Below are 19,764 nucleotides of genomic sequence, written 5' to 3' on the forward strand. Positions count from 1 at the left end.
CTCGCTGTTTTGATGGAAGCAGTGAAAATATGTTGGAGGGAGGAGGTGTCGAGAGTTTTCTTTAATCGGCCCGGCTGTTATTTGTCCAGCTTCAGCTCCGCGGCCGACACGCCGGCTTCTCTAGGTGGGGCAGCTCCCTGGATAATTGCCCTGAACACTAGCTCTACTGAAGGTGGATATAACAAGGCTGCATTATACTGCTGCCTGTAAGTTTGTGTGAGTGTGTGTGTGTGTGTGCGTGTGTGCGTCTGTGTGTACACACTGTTCTGCTCTGAATTCATCACCCAATTTCCCCCCCGGTTTGCCTCGGGTGCATTTTTTTACGCCAGACTTCGCCACATTTGTTCCCTCGCTAGGCTCCTTCGCCTGCAGTTTTCACCCTCATGTTCTCGAAGCCCATTTCTCTTCAGCTCCCACCAGGAGAAGAGCAGGGGGCTGAGGTTGAATATACTGTAGGTAAAATACAATATGTAGGGTAGGTCTCTATCTTCTGATCTTCCCTCCTGCTCCGTCAGACGGAGATGAATGAGAACAGAAACAAAAAAGATATCTTATCTCATGGGAAATCAGATGAAGGTAATAGCGATAGAAGATGGAGGTCCAGTTCTCTGCTGACTCGCATCCAGTGAGAGACGGAGCCAAACCACAGAGTGAGACAAAGGGAAAACATCTCTTTGCCTCGTGATAAATATAGAGCGATATTACACAGCACACCATTAATTATAGTCACTACACCACAGCAAATATAGGACCACAAAGTATGATAAGGCCTATATAAATTAATTATTAGGCCAGAATTAGAAAAGATTAAAGTTTAATTCTTCTGGTGGAATAAACTCCCTAGCTGCAGCAGAAGGGATATAAAGAAATACAAAGAAAAACAAAACAGACTATTAGGTGTTAGGATATTGAACCAGGAAAACCCGATTACACATCGATTTTAGGCAGCTCCCGTTCTAAACCTTGGCTTGGCCTGTGGTAATACTCCAGAGCTACTTCAGAATTATCCCTAGGCATGAGTAATGCCACGGTGTAAAACAGGCCTCCAATATACTATAATGGAGCTTTTTATAAACAGTCTATGGTGCAGAGAGCAGTTCGGAAACTTTGAGTTCATCCTACCTGGTTTATCTGCAATGAAAATGTTATTGTCAAGAAGCTTTACTTAATTGGACACTGCGCTTCCCTGGCCTCTTAACAATACACACACCAAGTGTAAAGCTGCTAAGATGTGGTCTGTTAGCCACATGCAGACGCTCGTTTGTGGTATTAGTGGATAGATTTACAGAATTCCATGTATGTCAACATGTAAGCGCTGATTTATGTTACTCCCAGAGGGGGCTGTAAAAAGTTGAAGGCCCGATGCCCACGCCCCAAAATAAACCTTATGGAAAAACCCTGTCCATACAGTAACGCCTAATAACTTACTAAATGTGAAAATGACATGTAAGAATCTGTATAGTATGTAATATAACACAAGATATAAACCTAGGTGTCACTAGGGAAATTCCCTTATTTGCTCTCTTGCAGTGACTTAGATAAGATCTCATTTCATATTTGTCTGTCAAATATAAAACTTTAATATCTAACAGACCAGTATGAAGCTGCTGTAATACAGCTGGGTAAAAAACAGAAGGAACCAACTCGCCTGGCGACACAATCTTCCTCCCAGCACCTGTAAAACTACACAAGCTGTTGTTTGTTTAATCCGTGCAACAATAAAAGTGTGAAGAAGCGTCTCTCACAGGGGGAGGGGGGGGGGGGGGGGGCACACATGGGACCAGTCTAATATACCTGTGCCTTGTTTCTATATGGGTCATGTGGGGGAACAGATTTGTGTCCCTCAACAATAACAAAAAGGAAATCAAAGTGAGAGTGTGTTTAACGGACACAGTCACACAGCAGCGATCATTTGCATGTAAGTGCCGGTAGAGGACGTCACGCAGGGCAGATGTTTCATTCTGCAGCCGGGTGGGTCTCTCAGGAAGCGAGGCTCCAACATGGACACTCACTTTCTGAACGCTCTGTTTTGTCCCCTCTGCTCCTCCCTGTCGAGAGAAACTGCAGAGATGTTAGTGCTGAGTGGAAACCACAGGCCACAACCACACTGTGCTGCTGACTCCCAGTCTCACGCCCTGTTTAACACAGAGGGAAACACAAGGCAGGCCCCCCCCCCCCCCCCCCCCCCCCGCTCACTACATTTCTTGATGTTTCCTCCTCACACCCCTTTATCTCATTCTGTCTCCTCCATAATTGCCCCCCTTCTAAAGGACATATGCAGCCGTGTATTGTATTTCAGTTTGTTTAGACTCCTTCGTTTTCTTTGCAGGTGATAAAAATAGCAGCATGCATTTACATTCTGGTTCCTTTCAGCCCTGTTGGTGGTGCAACTGCAGACTAATCTTTACATAACATGTAATTTTTGCAATTGCACATTGAATTCTTTCAATATGTAGGCATCCCACAAAGTCAGAATATATCCTGCACAGTTGCGTTTGGATGAATGAAGGCATCTTGGTCGTGGCTCTACTGTGAAGACTGTTTATCAGGCTTTATGTCGCATATTTTCTGACATTAGTTTAAGGTTTTGTCTGAGCAGCCGACTCTGAGTGAAACACCTATAAGTAAGAGCTCGACTTTCATTTACATTTATTTGTGGCTGCCACTCGTGGCCAGTCCTAATAGATTTAGTCTAACTTTGTTGAAGCTGCCTCCCTCGGCGTGGCTCATCCTATGGCCTCAGAGTGAAAATCAATGTTCATGACTTTAAAATGGAGAGCATCTGTCGACTGGATTTGAAGAACAATGCCTTCAGAAAGATTCCAAACCCCATAGTGTCCCGACGTGCGCCACACTGAATACAAAGTGGATTGTGATCTCAAGTTGACAACGGACAAAGTATCTTCAACACAACTTTTTTGGGTATTTACCATTTCTCTTCAAATAGACAATTTGTGAAATTATAGCTCTGGTTATTCTCAGAAGTGTCTTTGTTTGCTTGTAAAATCTGGATTCACAGTTTTTTCCCCCTTCTCTTTATTGAAAATGTGCAATTTTCTCCGGCTCACCAGGGAGCCTCTGTATCTTCAACTCACTGCAGTGACTTTGAATGAGACTCATTCAAGCCTGCTTTTGTTTTTTGGCTCGACTACTCAACCACTTAGACATTCGAGTGCTGAAGTGACTCTGTTTTGTATGATTACTAGTTCTCGTGCACATTTTGGATCGAGAGCTGCAGCTTCTTATTCCAACATAAATGTTTGCCGTCATTAAATACCCGTGGTCTCTTGTTCTGATGTGATTGTCTCAGCATGAACAGACTGAGAGGAATAATTTCATCCGGCCCTGGAACAAACTGCTAGAAGATGAATCGTCCGTGACTCGCTCGCTAAAATCTGTCTGTTGTCTTTTCTCTGAAGAATCTTTGAGGCGTTCCAGCCTTTTATATCCAGACACAGCCATTGAGAACTCTGATTTGATCGGACGATGTATAGGAATGAAGGAAAGAATGGATGATTTATCTGTACAATAAATAACAAAGATCAATACTATTACTAGAAAAAAACATAAAATAAATAAAAAGAGCATGAAGCTGCTCACATCATTTATGAATCCACTGAGCATCCGCCATCTTCATCAGGAACACGTACATTTCCCTCAGGTGTCATCGCTGTCAAACGTTAGGGGCCATGGGGAACCAGTCAACAACACACACACAACTGTAATTATCGTGTAATGTAATACAAAGGATAGAAAATAAATTATCTAAAATGCACAATGCACTGAAACAGACTCACTGTCTCAAACCAAGAGATTTGCCTGGATTCACCCAGACCTTATATCACCTCCCCCTTCAGAGCCCCTCCCCCTGGGCACCGACAGGTAAATCCCTCCTCTGACCCAGACCCTCACAGGATGAGCCCTGATTCTGTCCTGAGATTCTTTAACACAATTGTTTCTTAGCTAAAAAAAAGTCCAGTTTTGTTGTTTCTCATAATAGTTTTATGAGGCTAAAAATCTCCAGGCTACAAGGATTTCCCAACCTTTTCCTCTAGTGACTTCGTAGCTGTTATGCACCCCCCCCCCCCCCAAACAACTCGAGAAATAAACAGTTTGTTGTTCAGTTTGTCAGAATGTTCTCCCACATCGAAGCCTCTGTGACTTTTTGCCCTGACACTACAGGCCCCTTTTCGTCTGCTCGGCTCATTGTACTGGGATGGCTGGCACTGGGAGGAAACTGCAGCTTCAGACCAGTCTTGTTTTCCCTAACGAAGCCAGACGCTCTGGATTTTGTGTCTGCTGCTTCTCTCTGACTCCCTTAGACCAGTGGAAATAAAAATCCGTCACACCACGGTTAAATTGGCACAATTTGTTGGGTAAAGAAACCAAGATTACTCATTTAAGAATTTAAATGGGACATATAAGGAATAAGACAAACTGAAAATGCTTAGGACAAAATTAAACATGTACCAAAACGTGGTTGCACAAGTGTAGCCGTAAACCGTTAAAGCATATTCAGATTTTTATTACAGTCTTTTCTGCTCAGGAGATGTGGGAGCAACTCCTGAACACTGCCCTCCTCAGGTCAAACCACAGATATTAATGTAGAGACAGGTCTTGGCTGTACCAAGGGAACGGTGAAGGACGTCGTGTTTCTCACCCAAACAATGTTTGTTTGATTGTACGTAGATTTATCCCAGAACTTCCTGACAGATTAAAAAAAATCGTGGGGTAGAGCGTCATCAATTTGAAGACACTTCCCTGCAAAGTAATATCTCTTATTTGAGTATATTTCATTTTATATATTTTTTATATTTGTATTTATAGAATGGCTAGAACGGAGGCTGTGACCCAATAATTGAATTGCCAGCCACTGTATGGAAGTGTGGTGCACATGACAAATAAAGTCAACCATACAACATAAAAGTGTTTCCGCCCGGTCTCGAACCGGGGACCTTTCGCGTGTGAGGCGAACGTGATAACCACTACACTACGGAAACCATATGTCTACATTATCAGCTAAAGACTATCAGTTAATACTTCTGGTGATTTAAGAGATCATGTGTCAAAACATATGTGAAAAACAGCTGCTATCATATGTTGCTTGTTAATATTAAATTATAATTGTAATTATGTGACAACTAAACACACTCACTCTTCGAAAGAGAGCGGAATGGGGGGTGAGAGAGAGAGAGAGAGAGAGAGAGAGAGAGAGAGAGAGAGAGAGAGAGAGAGAGAGAGAGAGAGAGAGAGAGAGAGAGAGAGAGAGCGATATGGTTCGTCCCATTGTCTATGACACGGAGATCTGTGCAGCACTGTCCACGTCTCCTCGTACAGCAACCGGGCAATTGAGCCTTACTTGATCCTTTACTATTCAGACAAGGTGCAACAGTTTCCGTAGTGTAGTGGTTATCACGTTCGCCTAACACGCGAAAGGTCCCCGGTTCGAGACCGGGCGGAAACACATTTTTCTCTCGTGGAGGACGAAACAGGACTTAAGTTTACATAATTAAAAACATTTAAAAAAGAATACAGAAGTAAATGTATTAATGTCTTAAATTTGTTTCCACATATCTTTCCACATATATGTGTCTATATGTAAATGAGGTTGGAGGTCCTGACCTCGGTCTTAAGCAGGATTGGTCAGCTGAGCACCTATGGAGGACCATACATACACTTAAGTAAAAATAAATAAATGTATAAATAAATAAATAAATAAAAAAGGAAATAAATAAATTAATACAGAAATAAATGAATAAATATGTTAATAACAAAAGAAATGTCAAAAGAAATGTCTTAAATATATTTGCACATTTATTTATTCCCTGATACATTTCCTTTTCATTTGCAGTGTCCTTATGCTAATGAGAAAGGCGGGCCTAACCGCAGTCTCATGCAGGAAATCGAAAAATAAAAGTTGGAATAAATGTGGAAATAAATAAATAAATGTGGAAATAAATAAATAAATGTGGAAACAAATGCAGAATTAAATGAATCAATGTCTTAAACTTATTTCCACATTTATTAATTTATTTCCACATTTATTCCAACTTTTATTTATTCCGTGATATATTTCCTTTTCATTTTCAGTGTCCTTATGCTAATGAGAAAGGCGGGCCTAACCTCAGTCTCGAGCAGGATTGGTCAACTGAGCTACACACACACAGCCCCTGCGCTCTGCCACATACTCTCTCAGAGACACGGGCAGTGACTGAGACTTGAGCTCTTCACCGTGAAACAGCCGCTCAGTGACTTTGTAGAACAGTGGAAACACAGAGTTTCTCTGGTCACATCTGATCAGAGATCAGCGGCTTCATGATCAGAGCAGAAGCTGCAGGTGGTTTGTACCGAGCTGGAGTTTCTGTTTCCTCCTTCTCCTCTCGGCTCGCTCCTTGTGCTCAGTAGAACACGTGACGCTCACAGTCAGGACTACTGACAGCTAAATCATCCCAATTAAAAATTACCTTAACTAACCTTCTGAACTTGAACTAGTTCATTTTAAGTGTGAACTGGCTCAACGCTGCAAACAGCTACTGGACACCAGCATTGAGAGGCAGAAGTAGTAGGGCTGGATCATTACACTCCTGTGACCAATCCTGCTCGAGACTGCGGTTAGGCCCGCCTTTCTCATTAGCATAAGGACACTGCAAATGAAAAGGAAATGTATCAGGGAATAAATAAATGTGCAAATATATTTTAGACATTTATTTTGACATTTCTCTTGGTATTAACATATTTATTTATTTATTTCTGTATTTATTTATTTATTTCCATTTTTATTTATTCATTTATTTATTTATTTCTGTATTTATTTATACATTTATTTATTTTTACTTAAGTCATGTATGGTCCTCCATAGAGGTAAGGCCCGCCTTTCTCATTAGCATAAGGACACTGCAAATGAAAAGGAAATGTATCAGGGAATAAATAAATGTGCAAATATATTTAAGACATTTATTTATTGGTTTCTGTATTAATTTATTTTTTGTATCTATTTCTGTATTTATTTATTTTCTGTATTTATTTCCTTATTTATATATACCTTAAACTTAAGTCATGTATCGTCCTACATGCAGGAGAAAAATGTGTTTCCGCCCGGTCTCGAACCGGGGACCTTTCGCGTGTTAGGCGAACGTGATAACCACTACACTACGGAAACTGTTGCACCGTGATAGAACATTACAGTACTACGTCAGGGTCAGTTGACCGGCTGTTGCACGAGGCGGCGTGGACAGTGCTGCACAGACCTCTATCTCTCCCTCACACACACGCTGAGCAAACACAACAGGACGAAGCACAATTCATAAAAGTCATTCCCGTGTGTGAGCAGTCATCAAGTTGTTATTAATGGACATTATCAAGAAGAAGCTCTGTGCAGAGGTGAAGTGCGTCTTCCGGTTCGACATTTTCACAACTGCGACACGCAGCGAAACGTTCCGGCCGCTCCGCTGCTGTCCCGGGTCCAGTTTCAATGTTACTCCCTATGGCTCCAGGAGAAAAAAACAATGTTTCCGCCCGGTCTCGAACCGGGGACCTTTCGCGTGTTAGGCGAACGTGATAACCACTACACTACGGAAACTGATGCAGACCACGTTTGTGTGACAACATGACGACACACATTATAACTCTGGCGCACAGCTCAAGCAATACTTGGTAAAGACAACATCATTTGGTCTTCACATCTGGAGTCTTTACAAATGATGCCTTCACATCTGGAGTCTTAACATTTGGGGTCTTCACAGTCTTCACATCTGGAGTCTTTACAAATGGAGTCTTCACATCTGGAGTCTTTACAAATGGAGTCTTCACATCTGGATTCTTCACATTTGGAGTCTTCACATTTGGAGTCTTCACATCTGGAGTCTTTACAAATTAAGTCTTCACATCTGGAGTCTTTACAAATGGAGTCTTCACATCTTCACAGGTTCCTGCTCTTGTTTTTTAAAACTCACCAACAGTAGCTTTAGAACCCAACAGGACCATGAGATGAAGTCAAGGGGGTTGAATTTGCTCGGTGAAGCTGACCCTCTAGAATAATACAAACATAGAATTATATTTCCCCGGTATCAGTAGGAAAGAAATGATTGTGAACCCCCCAACCCCCCCTCCAGCGGTAATGAATTTAAAGTCTTTTTAGCCTTTTATTTTTATCACAACTGCTGGGAGCGATGCTGCCCTTTTTCTGCCTCTTACTCACTAATGGATTTTCTCGATTTGCCATATTTTCTCTTAAAAGCGGTGTCATGTCGAGAACACTGACTAATGCGATATCTTGTGTTCCTGCCATTTTGGGATGATTCATCTAATTAAATCTCCAAACAGCTCACAGTGGCTAATGTCACACACCATTAGCCCCAGTTAACAATCATTTCCCCAGCACAGTAACTAACCCTCGTGTAGGGGCTTTTGTTTGTCTCGATCACTGTGTCCTTTGTCAGATACACACACACACACACACACACACACACACACTCTCTGTTTATCATCATATAGACATGGATGGGTTCGTGAATTGGCAGCACCGGCCCGGAGGTTCGAGCACTGAGCAGGCCTCTGGGCCACAGCATCTGTCTGAAGTGATTGTCACTGCTCTAAGATGACGGAGACCAAAGAGGTGTAAAGTGGCCGCCGACGTGTTCAAAATAACCACAAAGAGACGCACAATGACCACAAAGAGACGCAAAATGACCACAAAGAGACGCAAAATGACCATAAAGAGACTCTAACCACCACAAAAAGGGCGAGCAAGCCACAACAAAGAGACACAAAGACGACTACAAAGAGATGCACAATGCCCGGGAAAGAGAGGCAGCACAAAAACAAAGAGATTCACAATGACCCCTCAGAGATACAGGGGGCTTTAATATCCCTGTGCCCAGAGGCCCCTGGACTAATATGTCAGTGCTCATAGACGTGTGGTGCTGATGTGAGACGGAGGAAGTCGGACGCTGTTGTCTTTTTAAATAATATTTCAGGACACACAGACGTACAGTAGTCAATGCCTCATGTTGCTCTCTCATGTTTCCGTCCCTATCTGCTCGTAGGTCTGTGTTATAATTAACATTCACAGGCTGTCACACTTTGGTCCACAGTGACTTGTTCTCATTGAGAAGTTCACGAGGTTCTTCCTCAGCGACACAGCCTGCGGATTATTTGCCATGGAGACAAAGCTGTCGGAAGTCGGGAGGAATACGTTGATTCTTGTGTTTGCTTCCTTTTCGCTGGAGGAAAATACGTAATGGGAAAGTTTGAGGAGCGTTGTTGACCGAGGGCTCGGCCGCTCTCACGGAAGCGTGTCGGTTAAAAACATTATATGCAGTGGTATATTTCTCCTCTTCTTCTGTTTTCATATTTTGCTATGAATTACTTTCTAAAACCTATTTTCTTGTGTTTTCATAATCAAACGCAGAGCTAAAAAAACAAACTGTATGATGTTTTAAAAACCCATAGACCTTGAATTAATAACCTGATTATTCCTTCATGATTTATTCAGTGAGAGTATCCACTTTAAGTCGGGTTTATGACTCTGACCTGCTTTATTTCTGTCTTAACCTTGAATTGTTTGCATATGATTGTCTTATCACATCGTGTGCTGCAGCTTTTAGTCATTAGCCCTTCAACAGGGCTGCACACAATGTCTGATACTTGAAAACAAAATATATTACAGCACGTCCTGTTGTGTGCACTGTAAATGAAAACGCGCCCCTGTGTTAATGACACTTTCATTCAGAGCCTCTGCCTCCATCGTAGCAGGGAGCTGCTATTAACAGAGGGCAGCAGCTTGTTTCTGCAGAGCCATGGCAGTTGTTGTGATTCCTGTGGTTAGAGTTAACACAGCAGAGGCTCTGCCCTCCCTGTTGTTAATGGTGATACTGGAGTCACTGGGATGCAAGCTGACAGTTTTGAAGTCGGCCACAGGGGGCTAAATGAGCCATCCAGTGAGTCTGTGGTTAAAGAGCAGAGCGGGCATGACGTCCCTGTGCCCGAGCCCGGAAAAGGACTGCAATTCCAAAGTCTCTAAAGATGTGTATGAAATATTTAGATGTGGTTTCTGGGCATGCAGTCAGTGTGGGAGAAAGGAGAGAGATTTTAGATGAGGAGAGAGTTTATTCCTCTGGGTCGTGAAATGGGAAAGAAAAGAAGAAAGAATTATGTTTTTTCATTCCCCTTAAAGTTTTAGCCAGAGTTTGAATTACACGCTGGCTTTCTATGGAGCCCTATTTTCCAGTCTGCACTAATCATAACAAGGCTGCATGTAATAGAACACATCATCGATTGGATGAAACAGTTGGTAACATAATGGAGAAGTGTGTGAATGTTTAAAGTATTTGTACTTTACTTATAACAAAGAAGTCTCATGCATGTGCACACGTACAAGCTCAGTCACTTGCAGGGTGACTGTGAATTGTTATTACTACAGGCAGGTAAAACAGTCGATAACATTTCAAACAGAATAAATAAAGAGTTGTTTAATTGTCTAATCAGAGCAAACCAAACCAAAGCAGAGGGACACAGGTAACACCTTTCTGCTTCTCTTACACAACCCAGTCAACAACAACAACAACACAACACATTTAATTAAATGCTGGGCATGATTACACCATTTTTTTTTTCAAAAACAATTACCTTGAATTACTTACCTGATAATTCCTTCATGTGTTATTCACTAAGAGCAGCTATTGTCTGTTTGGGTCATGAGTCACATTAGTTTGAACTGATCACCCGTGGTAGACGTGTACAACAGGGGATGAAGGCTTTGTTTTAATGATTCATGAGACAAACTATGTTTATTACGAGGTGCAATTTGTTTTTATATGTTTTCTATTAGAACCAAAGAGAGGGAAACTGTTTCCACCTTGAATCATATTGAAGACGTTTCGTATGCTAGGCAAACATTATACCACCACTATACTATGGAAACCGATTAATTTCATACATTAATCACTTCGCTGCGTTGTGTATAGATTTAAGAATAAATTAATAAAGTTATCTCCCCGTCGGGGAATCGAACCCCAGTCTTCCGTGTGATCGGAGGAGATACTGTCTACTATACTAACAAAGAAGGATGAAGAAGATAATGGTCTCACGTGATCAGCAATATCCAATCAGTAGCCTACTAGGGCACTAAAACCATTAACCCTCGATATTTCATTTTATATACACACACATCCATTTGACTTTCATTTTCTTGTCTTCTATAAAGCTTTACGTCTATACACGCACATACACACACACACACACACACACACACACGGAGAGGTACACACACACACACACACACACACACACACACACACACACACACACACACACACACACACACACACACACACACAAGAGCTTACCTTAATTTGGGCGCACAGCCATGTAGAGATTCTCTGAGTGGAGAAATAGATAACTGGTAAAGCTGTTCACTGTTCTACCTCCAGTTGGGTTCAGGGTCAACCTGTAAATATGCAGGTTTCAAGGTGTGTCGTGATAATCACATGACAGACAAATTAACAACAAAAACAAAAGTTTCATGATCAGATGTTTTATTTTGTCTATTTATTGGCCTGTGATGTTTTGCCTGCTTTCATCACATTACAAGTCCTCACTTTTCATCACTGCCTTCAAAACCTCCGACAGTGGAAACACAACTTTTACAAACCAGGTGCCGGCTCTCTGCAGCTTTTATTTAATTTCTCCTCGTGTCATATTGGCATAAATCAGAGCTCACCATGGGGCAATAACAGCGACAGCCAAGAATCTGTTGGATGGATGGTTTCATTTGATTCAAAGCCGGCCGCCCACGTTCCTCGGAGCTCACGCGTTCTTAAGGAAACGTTCCTGTTTTCAGAACCTAACAACTGCTCAGCTGACAGCCCTGTTGACGAGTGGAGGCGTTCTGTGCACTTGAAAGAAAGAGAGGAAAAAAGAAAACCCCTCTACGTCCACTTCTTCACAGTGTGCGAGAAATAACAGCCGCAATTACAGCAGCGCTTAATCACTACCAAAGCAGTAGCAGCGAGTGGGGATGTTCACACAACAGGAGGGAGATGTGAAAGCCAGTCTGATGGTTTCTTTTCCATCGTCCTGTTTTTGTTGTTGGAGCAGGAAAGTCGATCAACTCGGTAACTTAACAAACACCTGTAAAGAAATCAATCTTTTTTTTTAATGATGAATCGCTTGTTTTCGCTTTGAGCAAATTATTAACTACAAACCATTGACCAGTGATAACCAGTGGACCCCCGCTGCTGGACCAGGACACATCAGCTGCACTTCAAAAGGCCCTGAATCCACTTAGTTCCTGAGAGCTCAGAGTTTATTTGTTTTTTTTTATGTGGATAAGCGTTTTTTAGTGAGAAAAGGAAAGAAATATATATATTTAATAGAAACCCAGACTGTCCCTATAATAGATAATATATTTTATAAATGGGGGAAAAGGACAGTAACTATCGACATTGACTCATTAATGATCTTAGTCATTTTACACTTAACTGATCATTCCACGGAAACAAATTTGTATTTCAGAGTTAAATGTCCTCAGGCAATTATGAAAGAGTGAAAAATATGAGAGATTTAAACCAAACCCTGTAATCTGAGGAATCAACCTCATCATCATTATTACATCTATTCAACTGCATTTTATTAATTATGATTAGCATTAACCTTAGGAACATACACCTGCTTATTCATGCAATAATACAATTAGAAAAAACATGCGCTGCCGGTGCAATGCAGTTCAATCAGGAGAGGCTTCAATCAAATAATGAACTACATGTGTTTCCATGTGATTTGATATCTATTCATTCTCAGTTTAATTTGGCTTATTTTAATAAAAAAAACATTTGACTATAAAATCTTCTCTGCAGATAAACTAGGTAGGATGAGCACAACATATAAACTATATTATAATCATAAAAAGCTCTGCAGCACACACAGCACATAAACAACACACAAGAGAGAGCTTCAGTTGATGTTCACATTAAATATCAGACCACTGAACAGATTCCTTGTCTGGTTCAATCCATCCTTGTTAGTCGAGGCTCAGCATATTGTTGATAGATTACAGCAGTTAGCATCTCAGGCCCATTAATGAACTCATCCCCTCATCAAACATGCAGCTCGTGTTAAATATAGGATCAAAGTGTTGGATGTAAAACACACTATAACAGGATATATATTCAAATTGTAAGTTATCTTGGAGAAAGATATGGGTTTGTCCATCAAAGGTCCAGACCTAGAATCTATTGCATTTCAAGGCTTGCGTTTTAATTAGACTTTATTTAAATATGGACGACTCCCAAAAGTGAAGCCAAATCCTCTTGATTGCCCCCTGGTGGCTGGCTGCAGTATAGTACATGAAAGCAGCTGCCTAGAAGTGAAAGTAGACATTAAATACAATATTCTCAAAAAGCGGTTTCTGTCCTTCTAAGCAGTGTTTATCACACTTTACATTAACAGGATTTTTCAGTGGCTTCCTGCTCTGAGGTTTGGATCCTATCTCTTCTCAAAGAGCTGCTTTATGATTCTGTTTCCTCTTTTCACTCCTCTCTGAAGATTCCACGTCAGCAGGGCCAGTTGTGTAACATCACCATAGAAACACAATGACAGGAGCGTCAACGGATTTCCAAATTACGGATCGCCTTAATATAGATTCAGTTTCCATGAGCGCAGGTATTTTTTATCTGACATTTTTTAAGCCTGGGCAGTTTTGGACGTTTACTTCCTCACTGCTACACAACGTCACCACAAAGGGATTCATTAAAAAGTCATATTTGTATCCCCGCCTCTGAATGGCAGTTCTTCCCTGTGGTGATAAACCCGTTTCAGCTTTGTCAGTTTCATGACAGATGTTGCACACGTTTACCATATCCTCCACAAAAGAAACACACACATGACACAGGGTGTGATTTTAACACAGTCCGGGCAATTATAAGTCCATGTGTGGCTGCCCTTAGGACTGTATTGCACGACACTATCGGCAGCCTCAAGAGAACACGATGGACCAAGGTCCTTGAGGAAAAGATGGAGTTCACACACATGCCAACGCAAGTTCCCACTCGCACACAGACGCACTTGTGCAGCAGCTGATGTGTCTCGATCCGAGCTGTTTCCTGTCGGCTCCAGGGACTTCATCGCTGCTTATCTCTCTGCCTTCTGGATCAAGCAGGTCTGCCTACACATGGCCACCTGTCTGAACACTCCTCTGATTACATTACACACACTGGGACCTCTGCAGTGTGCTTCTCTGTGTGTGTGTGTCTCTATGTGTGTGTGTGTGTGAGTTTTGATGGGATTCTCTACTAATGCTGCGACTGAGGGAGGACAGATGTCTCTTCGTGGAGGTGGACCAAGGAAGAAAAAAAAAAGAATTAGCAGATTTGTTTGCTTGTTTATTTCTTGGTGAATTCAAGGAGTACATACAGCCGTGAGTGGAGTAAATGGAAACTATTAGATTCATTAGGAACAGAGAGTCCATGTTTAAAGTCCCTGCATCTGTTAAACAGTTAGATTATTGATTGTCTTTGTAGATTTTAAGTGGTCCTGGTTAAGGTTGGGGAAAAGGTTTTATTTAGGCTATGCGCAATAAATAGAAGTCACTGTAAAGTCCTCACAAGGATAGCTGCATATAGCTGCGTGTGTGTGCACATGGCTGCTTGTATGTGTGTACTTGTACTTTAATGTGTTGTGCAGAACCTCTTCAAAACAACCCCGGCTGTGCTGGATCATTCCATGAAAGGCAGATTTAAAATCCAGACTGATGTGACCAGAATCTTTGGAGCAGTGCACTGTAATCAGGGAGTGGGAGTCGTGCACCATATGCATGAGCATGTCAGGTACCTGTCTGGATGTTATCACAGTGGGGGTGGCTTGCACATTAGGCACAGTGAGCCTCTGCATTGCATGAGATGTGAGCCTGTGTTCTGTAAAATGGCTGGATGAATTTACTGCCACCCCCCCACTGCTTCTCTCCTACCGGGGGGGATTCTCCTTCCCTTCATGTCCATAAATACACGTCCACATACAGACAGCCTATTTGTCTGTTCTCGGGCAGTGTTTGACTGGCAAGCAGGGTAATAACCTTCTCACTGGGACGGATTAACAGCAGAATGAGAATCGCAGATATGACACATATGCATACATCATGTTTGCAGGTTGCTCAGAGGTGTGGGACAGGGATCAGAATTGGTCATGAAGCTGTCGACGCCCCCATATGGCAGAAAAGATTTGATGAATTAATGGAGATAATGATGAAGATGAATGGATGCAGGTATTTTCCTGCTGTAAATCACAGTACTGTGCCACTAAAGCCACATCTGGATGTCATTTCCTCCTCAATTTGTACAGTGGAAAAAATTATAACATCATTAAGTCAGAGACACTGGTTGTTTGCCTTTGAGTGATCATCGGCCCCGAGTAATTATGTCCCATGAACTGGACTAAGGAGAAAGCCACAAGCTGTAAATAATGGAAGCCAGTCATCCACGGTTTTGTCTCGTTAACAGCTTGGATTTGTTAAATCACCAGCCTGCCACCGGTATTTACACAGACACATATGAGGAAGTTAACCGTTAACCTGATCAGGGGCGGCTCCTGGCATAGGTGACATAGGCTGGCTGGGGCCCAAAATGCATAGAGAAGGCGCCACCAGAGGCTGATTTATCATGACGTGATACCTGACATGTTGACCGATGCAGTAACATCACACCATCGTCCTCTAATCGCTGTAGACACACCGGAGGCAGAAGCACCGCAAAGCTTCTCGAAAAACTGTGCACCTCTTTTCCGCGCCCTTTGATCAATTGGGCTGATTGCACCGTAAGCAAAGTACTGGGAAGTGCCGGGAAGCGCTCGCGATCTAACGCAATGGTTTAGGGGTCTGTTCCATTTTGTCGGGCCTGAAAACACACAGAAAATCATTTTTTAAACCATTTAAGTGATATATTATATCACATAAAAATGATTAAATAAGCCTCCCATACTTCGATTCCCCCGCTGTTCTCCTGGAGTTTCAATTTACCCAACTTTTTCCCCCACATGATGAAATTTCCCTATCTTTAATTATGTACTTAATCCACATATTTGTCAGTTGTGTTTGAACCTGTGAAGACAATTCCTGTGTGAACAGCCAGGCGGCCGCTTGCACGAGAATTGCACATTATTTATGTTTTTTTTTTTGTCGACATGAATAGCTAGCTGGCAGTCAGTACAGCAGATTTCAGAGTCTTTGTATATTTTGTATTATTTATTTGTATTTGTAGAGAGGAATTTGTGTGTGTCTGTGTGTGTGTCGGGGGGGCTGACCTGCATGTTGTTTGCTCGAACACGTGTGACATTTTCACTACTTGTAAGAAGATGTTTTTATCAACAGAATGAAGGAAACAGGCAAAGCTCCCGAGATGTAAAAGTCGACCCTGAGCAGAATAACAGATCCACAACACATACAGATATGAAAATGTGACGCTTCATAGGTTAACCAGACCTCGTTCAAATAAGAATTACCTCTAATTAGTACAATTCTCCACTTATCTTTGTGGCAGCATTCATAATTTCTTCCAAAGTCGTGTGTGTGTATATTTTTCCTCTGCCTCCTGGACTTATAAAATGTAATATCTCACAATTCTTCAATTAGGTCCCGATGCTGCTTTGCCCCTGAAGAGCAGAGGACGGCTCTGCATGTAGCAACAACATTATATAAATATTTCAAGACTCTTTGTACTTAATATTTCAACACAGACTATGTTCTGGCTGGTGTTGTACAGAAATCACACGTCGACAGGCCCTTTAAATAGACAGAACATTATCCTCATGTATTATTATTAGATACTTTATTAAATACCTATGAATTATTTCTCACGTTGTCTCATTTGCGAACTAGAAGAGACACAAACCCTCTGATTACAACTGAACCTCATTAGTTTTCTTTTTTTTTTTCGTTTGAGGAGGCAGCCTGTGCTAGAAAAATTGGATAAATAATTAAAGTTCAATTTCCTCGGTTCAACCTTCCCTGATGATAGGTAATTCACCTTTAGGCTGAATGAAGCTGCACCAAAACAAATAGGAAAAGACACATCCAGGCTCGTGATTGGCTGATCCCACCACCCACCAGAAGCTGTTTTTGTTTGCCGTCAGTAACTTCTAAGAAAAGACCAGAAGCAACAACCACCTCCGCGAAGCAAACTTATGTTAAATTGTATGATAATTCATGCACTGTTAAAAATTCCAATGTGCAATCCTTTTCACAATAAAACAACAAGCTGAGAGATGCTTAAAGGCTCCACAGACCAGTTCACAGTGTCGGTATAACTGGGAAAATATGGTGTCAACTGGTCAATGTTACACTTTTGTCACTTGCCACCTATTTCTCTATCTCTCAGTAGCACCTAACACCACTTTTGAGCCAATACAGACATTTTCTTATCAACGTGCATTTGCTATGAATTACTTACCTCTCAAACCAATATGCAAATATTTAAAAGAGGTATCACAGTGTTGTTTAAACACATAAATACAATACACTTTGTTCACAGCGTCCGTGTTTCTTTACACATTTCAAAGCATTTCAAGTGACCACGTGTGTTTATTTACGTTGCACATAATCATCATTTTGAAAAAGAGGAACTTTAAGGACTGTCAGGTTGAAAACTCCATGAAATGCTAGTAGGTGAATCGGAAATTCAGGTTTTTACTATTACTACAACTATTATTTCCACTTTCAGGAGGAAATATTTCAGTTTAAGAAAATCACAACATATCCTCAGGCCTGTTCTCTAAATACTGTCGTAACCTTTGCGGCGCTGACGCAATGTTTTAGGTCTCGCGGTGTAACTTCTACTGTAGGTGGTGACACGAAACCAGATCAAAGACAGTAAACATGTCACAGTGGCTCGATATCTATTGGCTTTGATGTTCAGAATGTTTGTCTAAATTATTCCCTCCACAATGCAGGAAGGCGTAGAGACATTTCTTCTGTCGCCCACGTCCAAACTCTAAACGAGCCGCGCTGCACAATAACATTTGAAACGCATGCCTTAAGAACAACACCGGCTTTTCACGGCTACTTAATTGCTTTGTTTCCCCTCATGTAAAATCCTCTTTTCTAAATACATGAATCAAATCTCTCAGTTAACAGCAGTAATTAATCCAGAATCACAATATGTGACTGTGTTAAAACTCTCCACTGGCGAGCGAAGTGTGACTCGCTCTTGCTTCAGTCTCTGGCCTTTGTGGATTATTCATTGGATTCATTTTTTATTTTTTAATTCACGTTTGATTTACATTGTGTAATGTTGTTCATTCGGAACAGTGTCAGGTTGTGTTCGGCAGCACCACGGCTCTGTACTTTCACTTCTACCCTCCGAGCTGCGTCAGTGCAATCTGACCCAAACAGCGTGTGACTCTCGGGACAGACACGTCAGCTCGTCTGGGGCCAAAAAAACTAAAAAGTCTGACAGATGATGGATGAACTGTCAGGAAATCTGCTGCAGACATTTATGATTGACAGCCGAGGAAACTTCATCTGAAGACTTTCTGGATCCTTTTGGATCAGTTGAGCAAACAAACTGACACGTGGGGACGGTAATGCCTCGTGAAACCTTGGTACTTCCACACATCAACCTGAAATGAGGTTTTCAGGTTAATAACAACCCACTTATTATGCTGAATGGTTTTCCACTGTGTGGCTTCTGTAGTTGTGGCTTTTGCATTTCATCTCTCCTGTTAATGAGCCTGTGATTCATATTCTATGTGGAATGCAGGAGATTGAATCCTGATTTGTTTATTTACATTCAAAAAGATAAATACTTTAACTGTAGGCAATCAATCAATCAATCAATCAATCAAACTATATCTGTACAGCTCCTTTCAAACAAACCCAATGCAATTCGAGTCTGATCAAATAATGTTTAATGTATAAATATGTTTCATAAATAGTCTAAATGCATGTGCTCCTCGTGCAGCTCTTCTATTACCATGCCAACGCCCCCCCCCCTGCTCTGCTCTCTCGGAGAAACCGAGTCGATTTCATTCCGACTGTCATTACACCACATTTTCACTTTGGTAAATTTAGACACGGCTGAGGTCATGAGTTTCCGTCCCGAGTGCAGAGCGACCGTGAACAAATCCAGTTTTCTCTTCTGTTGTCACGCTAAAGGTTATTTAATGGCCAAATATTAATCATAATAATGTGTAAACAGATTATCACTCAAACCCTCTGTTAAATAACCTTAATTGATTCTTGAAGATACCAAGAGACAAACAATTGATATGATGCTCTGTTACAATATCCTTGATTATATTGTTTCACCGATTCCACATCCAGATTTTCCACATTATTCATTCTTTATTGAATCTACTATTTACTCCATCTTCCGGTTTCACTGTGTCGTATCACATCTTGATGCATCTCATTTTGATTCATTGAGCATAAATCTAACGTCCCTCACGAGTCGGGCTCAGTTGGGTGTAACGTGTTTATTTCCCACCGGAGCACTTGTTATTTATCTCCCGAGGCTCGGATTCCTCGAGGATCTCTGGTGTCACGTTGTTGTGAAAATGTGTTTTCAGTCATCTCGTCCCGACCTCCTGCCCTGACAGCACCGCAGCACCCGAGCCACAGTGTGACACGGAAATCCACGATCGGTAACAGTTGTGTAAAGCTGGAGGAGTGCTAATCTGTCAGGTGTTTCTTTATTAAGGAGTTTTAAGGTTAATTAAGGGAATTTATCACCTCCACTGTATAATTGTTTGTTGGTTGGCTGGTGGGGAAGATTATGCACA

General features: G+C 41.6%; 1 protein-coding gene and 4 non-coding genes across 5 annotated transcripts in view; 2 read left to right on the top strand and 3 right to left on the bottom strand.

The window, feature by feature from the left end:
* The window catches only part of tspan4a (tetraspanin 4a), a gene marked incomplete in the record, with an annotated part of 93,249 nt that overhangs the window by 3,490 nt on the left and 69,995 nt on the right, over positions 1 to 19,764 (top strand).
* trnav-cac (transfer RNA valine (anticodon CAC)) lies at positions 4,928 to 5,000 on the bottom strand. Its single transcript has one exon. It is a non-coding gene; the product is annotated as a tRNA-Val (tRNA).
* On the top strand, positions 5,392 to 5,464 carry trnav-aac (transfer RNA valine (anticodon AAC)). Its single transcript has one exon. It is a non-coding gene; the product is annotated as a tRNA-Val (tRNA).
* trnav-aac (transfer RNA valine (anticodon AAC)) lies at positions 7,087 to 7,159 on the bottom strand. The gene has a single exon. It is a non-coding gene; the product is annotated as a tRNA-Val (tRNA).
* trnav-aac (transfer RNA valine (anticodon AAC)) lies at positions 7,507 to 7,579 on the bottom strand. Its single transcript has one exon. It is a non-coding gene; the product is annotated as a tRNA-Val (tRNA).

The sequence above is a fragment of the Pleuronectes platessa genome, chromosome 1 (assembly GCF_947347685.1).
Source record: "Pleuronectes platessa chromosome 1, fPlePla1.1, whole genome shotgun sequence".
Lineage (NCBI taxonomy): Eukaryota > Metazoa > Chordata > Actinopteri > Pleuronectiformes > Pleuronectidae > Pleuronectes > Pleuronectes platessa.